At 38.9% G+C, this 13,974-nt stretch overlaps 1 protein-coding gene across 1 annotated transcript in view; it reads left to right on the top strand.

The window, feature by feature from the left end:
- The window catches only part of CDH13 (cadherin 13), a 475,876-nt gene that overhangs the window by 172,371 nt on the left and 289,531 nt on the right, over positions 1-13,974 (top strand). The window lies entirely within an intron of this gene.

Genomic DNA, 13,974 nt, shown 5'->3' with positions numbered 1-13,974 from the left:
ATGAGTCTGTAGTGTAACAAGCCTGCGGGAGAAGTACTTGCTCGGTTTGTGCTCGTCTTTCTTTTTTTATCCTCATAATACATTGCTATTATTTGAGATCCATACGTTTGTATCTTGCGATGTGCCGCATTGTCCAGCTGTGTGGTGCTATCACTTGTGTGCTGTAAATAGCGAGTTCTCTCCAGGTTTCCTTTTCATCCTTCTAGAAGATGTAAACATTTAGCTCAGCAGCATTTCCCAGCTGGGTTTTCAGATCTGTAAATGGACCCTGCGTAGTGAGCAGATAAAAACGAAAAATATATCCATTGCAAATTCGAATAGAGCGCAGTCACATTGGTTTCACGTGTTTCTTGTTTCACTGCTTTGTGCAGCTGGAGAATTTGTTTTGTCCACATTTGTGTAATGATAATAGTCCCCATATCCCTTGACAGTTCATGACAATGCCTGAAGCAAGATCACACTCTTCTCCTAAAATACTCTGTACTACTGGAATAACCATGTCCTTTCCACAATCAGTCTGTGAGCTCTAACTTGTCTCCACCCCCTTCTCATATCATGCCACTGCCCCTGTCCTCACTGACATAATCACATGGAAAGGTCACTGCCTCGCTCAAGGTCAACACATTCTTCTCCTGAAATGCTCTGTACTACTGGGGTAACCACATCCTTTCCACAATAAGTCTGTGAGCTCTAACTTGTCTCCTCCACCTTCTCATATCATGTCACTGCCCCTGTCCTCAATAAGATAATCACATAGGAATGGTCACTACCTCCCTCAAGGTCAACACACTCTTCTTCTGAAATAATCTGTACTACTAGGGTAACACCTCTCATCCACTATCAGCCTGTGAGCTCCTACTCTTAGTAATTCCCTTCCTCCTATTATTCCACTGCCCCTGTGACACACAAACTTGTCCTCACTAACCTCATCATGAGTGGACAAGTCACTACCTACTACAAGGTCAGCACACTCTTGTCCTGAAGTACAGTAACCTGTACTGCTGGGAAGAACCCTGTTCAGAATTGTAGCTCCTTTCTTTACCCAGGACAAAGGCTCAGTTCGCTGGCAAAACACTGTCTACACAAAACATTTCCACTGGCACCCCCCCCCCCCCCATGATACGCCCTTGGGCCTGCTACTTCCAATATCAATCTGTATCTCCCACTTCTCTCCACTAACATCATCATGAGTGGAAAGGTCACTGCTCCCCACAAGATTAGCACACTCTTCTCCTGCTGCTGTCATTTTGAAGAACTTAAGTACACAGTTTTCTACCTCTAATTAGTTCACAACCCATCCCCTGCGGTTGCTATAACCATTTTCATGATCTGATGGATATGGGATATTCTAACCCAACCAGCTTAACATAAGTGTTCAGCATGCACCCACATTGGTGCCTTTGCCCTCATCAGATTTAATTCCAAGGCGGCAGGCCACAGTGCTGCAAGTCACCTTTCCATATCCATATAGATTGTTCCTGAAGTTCATCAGTAAAGATTGTAACCTCATTTGTGTATACTCTACAATGAATGCCCTGTACATATTATATTTAATTCAATTACTCAGACACCCGCTAGTGCCAGAGCTTTAATCCTATATATCAATCAGTTGTTTTATGGAGCAGCATCCAAAGCGTTGATGAAAATCCAAATAAATTCTAATAATTGCTTTGCCAAGATCTCATTTATTACTTAATATTCTCATAAAAATGGATCAGATTAGTTTGGCACGGTCGCTGTCTCATAAAACCATGCTGACTCTATTGCCAGTTTACTTTATATCATTTATTTTTATATTATATCACTAAATCTCAGCAACATTTTTACCCATTGCTTTTCATTCTTTTTGTTTATTCTTGGCTTGCTGGTTAGAGAATATAGAAATAGAAGAAATAAAATTACTAAACTTAACTCCCTGTGGGCCCATGGGTGGATGACATTGGAAGAAGGTTTTTCATCACTCTTTATTATAGTCTATTATAATTATACATCTCCATCTTTTGATTTCTTTGGATTATTTCCTAATACTATTTTTAATTTGGAAACAATTCAAAGTAACAGATGGGGCGATCATTTTCTAAAGCACTTTAGTTGATTATTTTAGTGATAGCGCTGCGGTGTAGTAAAGGGGGCCTATGATTTTAAATCTGGTCAGGGTAAGATCTCCATTAAAGGGATTGTCCACTACTGAACAACTGATGACCTATCCACCGGATAGGTCATCAGTATATCAACGGTGCTGGTCCGACACATGGACCCCGCACCGTTAAGCTGCTCTGGCTGCCTCCGAACACTGGATGTTATGGCCCATTATACTTTGACGGAGCTGGAAGCAGTTGGCTTCATACATATCATGCCGGCCGTGCTGCCGAACTGCAGCTCTGCTCCTATTCACTTGAATAGGAGCAGAGTTGCAATACGGCGGCTCACCGCTATTCAGTGGCCGGAGCATCTGCTTCTGGCATGTTTGTCCGGTACTCGGAGGAAACGGGAGCTGCTTAACTGTGCGGGGCCTGGGTGTCGGACTCCCACTGATCATGTACTTATCCGGTGGATAGGTCATCAGTTGTCCAGTAGTGGACAACCCTTTTAAGTCTTCTTGTGTCCCCTGTGGGCACACTTGGGGTTTGCTCCAAAAACTCACCTTTTATAGTTCGATACCAATGAAACTCATCTTTATTTCATTATTTTCTTAGAATTCTGTCTTTTCCTGTCCCTCCTGTTATTCCTCCTAGAAATGTATGAATAAATTGACAACTGGGTGAGGCCATTCCCCTTGTCAAAGGGGTGGGTCCATACAGTCTCACTGTCAGCACTGATTGGCAGTGTCATTCTGCATAAGGACACACCCCCAACTAGTAACACCCAGTTGTCAATTTATTTAGAATTTCTAGGAGGAATAAAGAATGGCACAATGTAAAGTTCTAAAAAAAAAAAAAAGAAGATCCAGAATTTCAATTCACTCCCACACCCCAAAAAACATACTGGCAGGTTAATTTGCTCCCTATGATAGGGAAATTAGACTGTTAGCCCCATTGGGGGACAGGGACTAATGTTAAAGGGTAACTAAACATTCGACAAACTTCTAACATGTCATAGTTACATGTCAGAAGTTTTGATTGGTGGGGGTCAGAGCACTGAGACACCCACCAATCGCTAAAATTAAGCGTCAGAAGTGCTCGTGTGAGCACTCAGCCGCTTCTTTTCTGTGTCTGATTACGGGCTCGTAGACTTTGTATTGAGCCCGTACTCCAATACATTGATTTCCGGGAAAAAGCCGAACAGACAGGAAGCGGTTGAGCGATCACACGTGCGATTCTGCAGCTTCGTTTTAGTGATTGGTGGGGATCTGAGTGCTCGGACCCCCACTAATCAAAACTTCTGACATGTAACTATGACATGTCAGAAGTTTGTCAGACGTTTAGTCACCCTTTAAATATAACAATGCCTTACAACAATATGGAATATGTTGGTGCTATATAAGCAACATTAAATAAATTAAATCTGCTCTGATTTGCAAAAAAAAAACAAAAACAAGGCAATGTTCTTCTTTTGAAAGCACAACCCTCATCATAAGCATTGCATTGACTGTTGGCATCTGGCTTGGCCCCAGCTATACATCTACACACCTTAAAGTGTATAGATGTATAAATTAAATATTACATTTCTGTTAGATCAAACATAAAAATGTAATAAAAAATTTTCGCAATCATTTTCAAAAATTGCTCCTGTGTGTAGATATTGCTATTACATACTTGTTGTGGCGCCCCCTGGTGCTCTTATGGTTCTCTCCTAGAACATCCATCTATAATTCCAAATAAAAAATTGTTCTATTTTGCCGGATCAAAAAGAGAAATGCAATATTTAATCGTAGGACAATTTATTATACAGTAGCATTTTCTTTATAGAGAATAATAAAAAAAAATTCTAACCATAGTCCTTTTTAACTGGAGATGATAAAGGGATTCAATAGGAATCGGGATAATTTGCGTCATTGAGAATCAATTGAGAAATAGATTTTTAAGCATCGACCCATCTGTCTTTCTTCCAGACCTTGTAGCTGTGCAGGTCTCCAAGATGTACAATCCCCCCCACTCATGTCCGCTGCTTCTGGAGACAATAGCCTGCCCTGTACACTATTAGATATGACACGGGTCTGCATAGCTTCTAATTCAGAGAGAACATTAAGACGTAGAAACACTGCAGGAACGCAGACGTTGAGGCATATGTGTGTGGGTTTGCTGCCTTCGCGTTTTCCGCTTCCAAAATGTAATTTTTTAATAAGCTGATTTATTTCCTTTCATTCTATTGAGCCGGGGAAAATGCAAAAGCAACATACAATCCGAGAGCCGCTCTGAAGTGCTGTGGATATACACAATGAACTCTTTTCAAAAGACCACCCCTTTAAGAAGACCCCTTCTGATCGACACCAGATTTTTTTCATTGATTTTCATTTCTTTCATTCATAACTCTCAACATTTAAATACTATATCAGAGGATATTTTAGACCTCCCCTTTCTGCCTGGGAACGTCTCAAAACTGCCTAGAAATGTCCCTTTTATTCAAATTTGCATAAGCCCGTCTCTTTACATTTCAAAAAGACACACCCTATGTATATTGGTCCTCTTCTTTAGGAGGACCGCCTCTTTAGAGGACAATTTTTACATGTTTTTTTTTGGTGGTCAGCTCAAAAATAGTCGCAAATATCAAAGAGAATGAAATTTTGGCAAAATTGGCAACAATTTTATACAATGGAAAAGATCTTTTTGTGTAAATACCCCTCCCGACTATTTTTTGGAAAAAAAAAAATATTATTAGAATCTCCTCTTTGTTTTATAGCAATGTCTGACACATTTGTCCATAAGGGTCGGTTGTGATCAAGACAAAAAATATAAACAGTGATCTTTTACATTTCCCAGAACATAATATGGCTGCAGTTGGCCCCTTGGTTTGACTCCTTAATTGGCAGGTGTTTTTGATTTATTTATATTCCGCTGTAATAAAAAAGAATGAAGCCGCGGACCAAATGACCATTAGGCTCCTGTTATGGTTACAAGGAAAGCAATCAGTCTTCTGCACCTAGATAATTTTCCTGTTATATACGTAATTGCTGTATCCAAGAATCGTACAACAGCCCTCGGTGTTCAGACGGCCCTTTCCCTCTTCCCATTACATTTCCAATCACAGAACTTAATGCTTAATTTTATAGAGACAAATGCATTTTAAATAACTGCACTAAAGACACTGGATAACCATAAATATTTCATAAGAAGACATTTTCACTGATGAGACTTTTAATACAGGGTTGCAATTGATGGAGTATATTTGCCGGTCCTCTGGAATACGGCACATAGGCCGCAGCCAGGTGAGATGGGAGTCTGTTCCCGTTTCATAATAAGATTGCCTGTTTTTATTCTCTTTGCCCTCATGCCCCTACGTTCTCGGATTGCTGTCCATCGGGGCTGGTATATTCAGATCAAAGGGTAAAGTTCATGAATGGTTCTATATGTGGAATCGGTGACTATTTTTTTTAACTTCATGGGAAAAGAAGTGTTGAGATGATTGGAATTCCTGCTGAAGTTTTACGTTGGCCCAAGAGAGCAGTTGGGGGCGGGGGGGGGGGGTTAAAAAATTTTTAATAAAATTTGTTTTTTTTCTTGTGCGAAATAACTTTTGTACTTTTTTGTCAAACAAAAATAAATAATCTGATGTAATTATTAATAAGGGGAATATGATGAGGAGGCACCCAAATATGCTTGGGCAGTCACCTCACAACTGAACAGATCCAGTGCTAGAGTCTGAAATATTAGATGAGAATTTGAGGCATTATTTTACGGCTAAAAGTCTTCGTTAATTAATAATGATTTTTTTATTATTAATTATTTTTACAATTTAAATGTAATTTTAATTTTGCATAATTTCTTTGACTTCAGAGAAGACAATAATAATAATATTAATTATAATGATTACTATTCTTATAATTATTAGTAGTAGTTATATTTATTTTATTTATGCATAATATAAAATGTATATTTTCAAAAATATTAAATTATGTATTATTTATTATTATTATTATTATTTTTACTACTATTTTTATTATTATTATTACTACTATTATAATTAGTAGTAGTAGTACTAGTTATACCATAATATAAAATTTCTAATTATAAAAATATTAAATTATTTATTTATTTCGTTTTTATTATTATTACTACAGGTTGTTTGTTTTCACCAACCACAAATAAATTGTATAAAAATTTAAATTACATTTAAGTTAAAACTACATTTAAATTTTTCATTTCTCCCCTTGCACCACAATGTTTTAATTGGTGCTTGCATAAACTAAACAGTTACTTAAATATGGTTAAAAATAAAAAACCGTGTGCTATGTGTGTGATAACCAGCAAGCTGCCTGAGGAAATGTTTTAATTGAAAAACCATTAAAGTTGTCCTTAACATAAAAAAGACTTTTAATTAATCCCCTGGCTGCCAGAGCGACTGTGAAATGCACGACTTGTCCTTTTTTGGAAGTTAATGAGTTAAACAGACTTTTTGAGCCAGTATAGGTCTTGGCAGAGGATTCTTCTGGGTTGGTATAATGCAGTGGTATATTAAATGTGAATCCAAATATTGTAAATTATAGTGTACCTACACTTTTTTTTAAATCAATTTGCATAATTACAAGATAACTATGTAAATAGATATGCAAATGGAAATTGGTGCTAGATGGATAGATATGTGATGGATGGATATGTGATGGATGGATATGTGATGGATGGATATGAGATGGATGGATATGAGATGGATGGATATGAGATGGATGGATATGAGATGGATGGATATGAGATGGATGGATGAATATGAGATGGATGGATATGAGATGAATGGATGGATATGAGCTGAATGGATGGATATGAGATGGATATGAGATGGATGGATGGATATGTGATGGATGGATATGTGATGGATGGATATGTGATGGATGGATGGATATGAGATGGATGCATATGAGATGGATGGATATGAGATGGATGGATGAATGGATGGATATGGGATGGATGAATAGATGGATATGGGATGAATGAATGGATGGATACGAGATGGATGGATGGATATGAGATGGATGGATATGACATGGATGGATGGATTAAGAGATGGATGGATATGAGATGGATGGATATGAGATGGATGGATACGGGATAGATGGCTATGTGGTGTTAGATGGATAGATATGTGATGGATGGATGTGCTAGTTGGATGGATATGTGATGGATGGATATGTGATTTATGGATATCTGATGGATGCATATGTGATGGATGGATATGAGATGGATGGATATGAGATGGATGGATATGAGATGGATGAATATGAGATGGATGGATGAATGGATGGATATGAGATGGATGGATGAATGGATGGATACGAAATGGATGGATATGAGATGGATGGATGGATGTGAGATGGATGGATTGATATGAGATGAATGGATTGATATGAGATGGATAGATGGATATGAGATGGATGGATATGTGATGGATGGATATGTGGTGCTAGATGGATAGATATGTAATGGATGTGCTAGATGGATGGATATGTGATGGATGGATATGAGATGGATGGATATGAGATGGATGGATATGAGATGGATGGATATGAGATGGATATGAGATGGATTGATGAATGGATGGATGGATACGAGATGGATGGATGGATGGATGGATGGATATGAGATGGATGGATATGAGATGGATGGATACAAGATGGATGGATATGTGGTGGATGGATGTGCTAGATGGATGGATATGTGATGGATGGATATGTGATGGATGGATAATTGTACCCCCCTGTCCCTGATACTGAATGCTGCCCAAACATACAGATGTGCCCACCTTTACACTAGCTTGAACTTTAATAAGGACTCCAATTTCTCAGGTTAAGAAATGTAATACATTCTCGCGCCATCCAGTTAAAAAATGTTAACCACACGGTATACTTTTTTTTTAAAAAATGGGGGATTATGGGCGACAGGTGGTCAACGGATGGCATCCGTAAATGCATCCGTTAGAGGTTTACATTTGTTCAATCCAGTAAAAAAAAAATTACAGTTCGCTATATACTTTTTTTGTAACATGGAAGCCTATTGGTGATGGATGGCATTTGTTGGGGCATTGGTTGGAGGTATACATTTGTTTTTGTTTTTTTTCTAAAAACAGCCGATCTCATTTCGAGCCATCCATGTTGGGATATGTCAATCTAAGAGAAAAGTTAAGGGATGACATATACTGTATGTGTAATGATGGGGGTAGGGAAACGGACAAGTGAGCCCTAATCTACCCGCCACTCTGTCCCTGCCTACTTGCAACGACCCGCCCTAGGCAACGGGGTACAACTGGGCGGCGGTCCCTACGCTCAGTAAGTGCACGAGACAAACAGACAAGGGAACACAAAGCAAACGGAAAGGGGCAGTTGCCCACGGCAACACCGTGAGCAACAGGAGTGGTGAACGAGCCGAGTCAAACCAGGAGTGCACAAGGTACCAAACGCAGAGCAGGAGAGTAGTCAGAAAGCCAGGGTCAGTATGGAGCAGGATCAAATAGATAGAAGCTGTAGCTGGGCCAGGAAACCACACGAGAAGAATCACAAGCAAAGGAGGAACAGGAAAGGCAGGTATAAATAGACAGAGGGCGGGAGCTAGCTCCGTCTGGCCAGGCTGCGATAGGCTCTCCCACTCCTAAGCCTGCCATCCTGAGTGGTGGAAGATGGAGTCAGTCTCAGAGACATAGACTCAGGTGCAGACTGATTACCTATGGGAGTATCCACAGAAGTTGTGCCTGGCAGATCCTTTACAGTATGTACATATATCTCATGCTTCTTTTGGAATATCATCCTCTATAGATATGAGTCAAACTCTAAAAATATGTTTCTTCTATGTTACATCTAAAAGTCCTACAACAGAATTGTGTTTGACTTTTATCAGACAATGGAGGCTGAAATATGGATCCACATTCCAACTTTTTTTTACCATAATTGTTTAGAATGCGGCATATACAACTTTATAATAAGATATTTACCAAGGGTCCTAGCTAGGTTTTTCTTCACTCGGGGCAAAGATTCAGTTCACTGTCCTAGCCCTGAATCTAAATACCCTGGCCAAAGCAAAATGTCTGCTTGTTGCCCCCTTCCTGGCACCCAGCACCAGGGACACACATCCTGGCAGCCCCATCACCAATCTACGACCCCAACTTTGTCGGCAAAACACCATGGAAGCTGGTTTTTAGGGTCTCGCTTGTCTCTACTCCCATTGAACTGTATGTGTAATGAAAGGACAGGCAAAGTTATTTAAGTGCAACATTTAGCCAGCCTTTGCTGTCAGACAGAACCTGCAATCATAGTTACTTTTACTTCAATAAGCCGTTCTGGAAATGTTCTCTTCGCCCTCTTATTGGATCTCTTCATTATGATCAATCTATGTATGACAGGCAAGGACATAAGTATGCTTTCCCAACTGATAAGTCTTTTTTGGTTGATTGACATTAAGTGGCACATTTTAACATCTGTCTGTTACACCAAGTGAACAATAAATACATACAATAAAATAAAATTACAGTTTCCAAACATCATTCAACTCAACTGTGTGTAAATTATACGTGTTTTTTTTTTTTTATGATAAGTAAACTTTTTGAAAGATAAATCAATGTTTTACCAAGGTTGACCACCATTATAGTTCCCATCTAAACATAACACTTTTATTACACTCCATGTCATTATATCGTGGTTAAGAAGACCTGTAAAGTGTTATGGACTTGTTAGCCTCCATGACCTGGGTAAGAGATCTTCCCCTTGAAACCTATATGAAGGTTTGCATCATTCAAGATAACAAAGGCAGTAAGTCATAGCCTTGAATGACCCAGAAGAACATCTAGGGGACTTAGGCTAGGAGACACTGAAGAGGAGACAGTAACTCATAAGTTGTTGGGAAGCACATACATTTAAAAGGGTATTCATCTAAAATAGAATATGAAGCAACTTTGCAAATAATTTTTATTCAAAATCTCCTACTGTTATGTGTATACAGCCCATACACAGACCTATGTGTCTCCGCGGTAACAGACTACTAAAAAAAACCCTTGTGTAGTCTGATCCAGCAGTCATGTGTTACACTCCTTCTTCTGCCCACTTTTTACTGTCCGTAGATCAGCAAGAAGAAAGGGCAGATGGAGTGGAGTAACATATGATTGCAAGGTCAGACTACACAGAGTTTGTTTGTAGTCTGTATCCATGGTGATACATAGGCTTAGAAACTCTATGCACAAAACAGTAGCAGATTTTTAACAGAGACGATTTACAAAGTTGCTTCCTTTTTTTATTTTTGATGAATTGAAAGAAATAAAAGAAAATTGCAAAGCTATACATAGTCTTTAAGTAGCTAGACTGTAGAATTTTAGGGCATCTGTAGAGCATATGGTGGGTTACACTGATACCTGTATGAACATGTCTGGAAATTTGAGGTGTCTAAAAATTATATAACTGTTAATTTGAGGTGTTTATTGCAACAAAAAAACTAAAATGTTGTCCTCCGCAACCAATCAGATTTCAGATATAACATTACTACTGCAGCTACAGGCTGTCAGGGCATTCTGGGAGTTGTAGTTTTCTTTCGTGTAGCCTTTTTCTACTAAATATATATTGAACGTTATGCAGAAAAGCAAACAATGTAAGCTTATACTGTATGCTTAGACCTAAACCATTCCATACCTCAGACTTCATTGTACAAGGGACAGTCATGGCTCCATTTCCCACCAGCTTTTGTTTTTACTTGTTGCCAGCTGGATTTTCGCCAGTCAAATCTAGGCAGCGTGGCATGAACCTGCGCATGAGGACTCATTAATTCATTGTGTATTTATTCAAAGTAACCTAGGCAGCACAACATCTAAATGAAAGCTTGACACTGTGTACAGGCGGATTATCATAAAAACACTAAAATTATGTTGTTAAGTGTCATTTAGACTCATGTAAGGGTAATTTTGTCTTTTCAGCTTGCCTGAGGCCATGCAGTGTCCAATTTAGAGGTGTGAGATGGACTTTGCCCAATAATGCCAGTATTCGGGGAAACAAGTAGAGATAATATATTAGTTGATTACATTTTATTCTGTGTATCACGTGCTTTTTCTATATGACTTTGACACATTAGATGGAGTACAATGTGACTTAATAGTAAGAGGGCAATATATATATTGTTTGTATTATACCCAGTTGGTGGCGCTGTTTATTTAAAGGGAAACTCTGGCTAAACACCTGTAATCATGACGTCTAATGTCACTGCAGTCACCTGTGGGTTTCTGTGTCACAAAATAACAAAATGTGGGCAGGAGGGTGGTAGGTAAGATTTAATTTACACTATATGGACAAAAGTATTGCGACACCTACACATTACACCTACAGGAGCTTTTATGACATCCCATTCTAAATCCATAGTCAATATGGTGTTGGTCAATAAAACATCGTCCACTCTTCTGAGGGCTTTCTACATATTTTGGAGTGCCTGTGGGAATTTTAGCCCATTCATCCAGATGATCATTTGTGAGGTCAGAAACTGATGTTGGTGGAAAGGGCCTGGCTCACAATCTCCATTCTAGTTTGTTCCAAAAATGTTGGAGGGGGTTGAGGTCAGGGCTCTGTGCAAGGTCTTCCACACCAAACTCCCCTGACCATGTCTTTATGAATTGTGCTTTGTGCACTAGGGCAAACCCAAAACTGTTCCCACAAAGTTGGAAGATACAATTGTCCAAAATGTCTTGGAATGCTGATGCATTAAGATTTCCCTTCACTGGAACTGAGGGACCTAGGGCAACCACTCAAAAACAACCCAATAGCATTATCCCTCCTCCACCAAATGTTACAGTTGGCACAATGCAGTCAGGCAGGTAACGTGCTCCTGGTATTCACCAAACCTAGACTCATCCATCAGACTGCCAGATAGAGAAGCGTGATTCATCGCTCCACACGTTTCCTCTGCTTCATAGACTAGTGGTGGCGTGCTTTACACCTCTCCTTCCGATGCTTGTTTCATCAGTGGCATATTGTTACAGGACCACACTAGAATTCAGTGAGCTCTTTACAATGACCCATTGTTTCACAAATGTTTGTAAAGGCGACTGCATGGCGAGGTGCTGGATTTTTACACCCCTGTGGCAATGGGACTGAATGAAACACCTGAATTCAATGATTCAACGAAGAGGTGTGTCCCAATACTTTTGTCCATTTAGTGTATCTGCTGGAATTTCTCTTTAGCTTATTTAAAAGCAATCTTTGTTTTCTGTGTTGTTGATGCTCCCATTTTTAATTTGAAGCCAACTTAATAAAAAGTCTATTACAAGGGTGTAGCTAGGTAGGGGCTTACTAACTCTACTTGACTCCCCAGCTCTCCTATTCACTACAAGAAAACCCTCCTGTATTAAAGATATCAATAGCAATCAGAGCAGTAAGACGTATACTTTTATAAGATCAGCTGTTATTTTCCGGGGAACTTTTGTCCGGCCACACATTTTCCCACTAGAGGCCATTCAAATGAATGGGTGACTATGTAATGCATGGTTTGGCCACTTACTCCAGAGTGGGAGTTGCCCTTAACTTAGCGGCTGGTAGAGGCTATCCTGAATGGAAATTCCATCTATGATGTCCATATGTCATTATAGCGCATATAGACAAGGGTTGTCTTGACCAGACAAGCCCTTTAATGCAACTGAAGATAACTGTATAATATAAAGCATGTAATAATAATCTAATATGAAGCAAACTTTAACTTATGTGGTAAATAAAACTGTTTTACTTTGAAGTTTTTACGTTTGTAAAAAAATAATTCCATTAAGTATAGAAAAACTTGTATGTTCGCTTAATCTGAGATTTTAACTTTGGCGAGCCAGCCAGGATGATTATATCTATTATTACAAAAGTTCTAACGTCTGATTAATACACATCACAATTATACATTGTTTGCCTTATCTCTGCTGGTTCAAAGAAGAAGAAAAAACAACATCATGCCCCATTGGTTGTTTGTAACATCGTTATCTCCTAATTATAATTGTGGTAAAATATTTATAAAGGAATTATCCTGTTATTCAGATTCTTTATTTTTCGGTTCATGTATCAATATCAGCCCGTAAAGATGATTACCAGGGATACCGACTCTTGCTAAGATGAAATCGCCTCAAAGGACCCTGCCTAGATCACAAAAACGACTTGTTCTACATGCTTTTGTGGGCAAGTCATTATTTTTATCACACTGCGGGGTTACAGCATTGGTAAAATAAAACAAGAGACATTCTGCCCTAAATCCCCAAAGTGACTAAAATCAATTTTCAAATGCAAATGAAGATGGCATAGGTGAGGTTGTTTTATACGCCATAAATTGCTTGTCTACGGTTTGATCTAATAATCGTATAAACAAGAAGGATTGGTATCAGAGAACGGCATTATAGTCACAAAAAAGTTTTATGAAGCTTATAACAATAAGTCCAAAGTAAAATAAAAATATTCCAGTTCTTTACTGAACAAAGATTTATTAGAATATATGGGAAAACTCACTCAGAACAAGATGAGAAATTTCAGGGATGAAACACAAAAAGTGGAAGTCTGCCTGTTTGTGAAATTAAAGGGGTGCTTCAGTTTCAGCGAATTAATGTTATTTTTTTTGTATAATTAAAGAGTAACTAAATGTTCAACAAACTTCTGACATGTCATAGTGACATGTCAGAAGTTTTGATTGCTAGGGGTCCGAGCACTGAGACCCCCACCGATCACTAGAACAAGGCGGCAGAAGCTCTCGTGTGAGCGCTGAGCCGCTTAGTTTCTGTTTGGCTTTTTCCGAAAAGCCGATGTAGCAGTGTACGAGCCCATCGACTTTCTATTGAGCCCGTACGCTGCTACATCGATTTCCGGAAAAAGCTGAACAGAAACTAAAGGAAACAATGAAT

This window comes from Rhinoderma darwinii, chromosome 9 (genome assembly GCF_050947455.1).
Source record: "Rhinoderma darwinii isolate aRhiDar2 chromosome 9, aRhiDar2.hap1, whole genome shotgun sequence".
NCBI classification, from domain to species: domain Eukaryota; kingdom Metazoa; phylum Chordata; class Amphibia; order Anura; family Rhinodermatidae; genus Rhinoderma; species Rhinoderma darwinii.
Note: the sequence above shows the minus strand (reverse complement) of the source record. Positions and strands in the feature narration are given on the sequence as shown.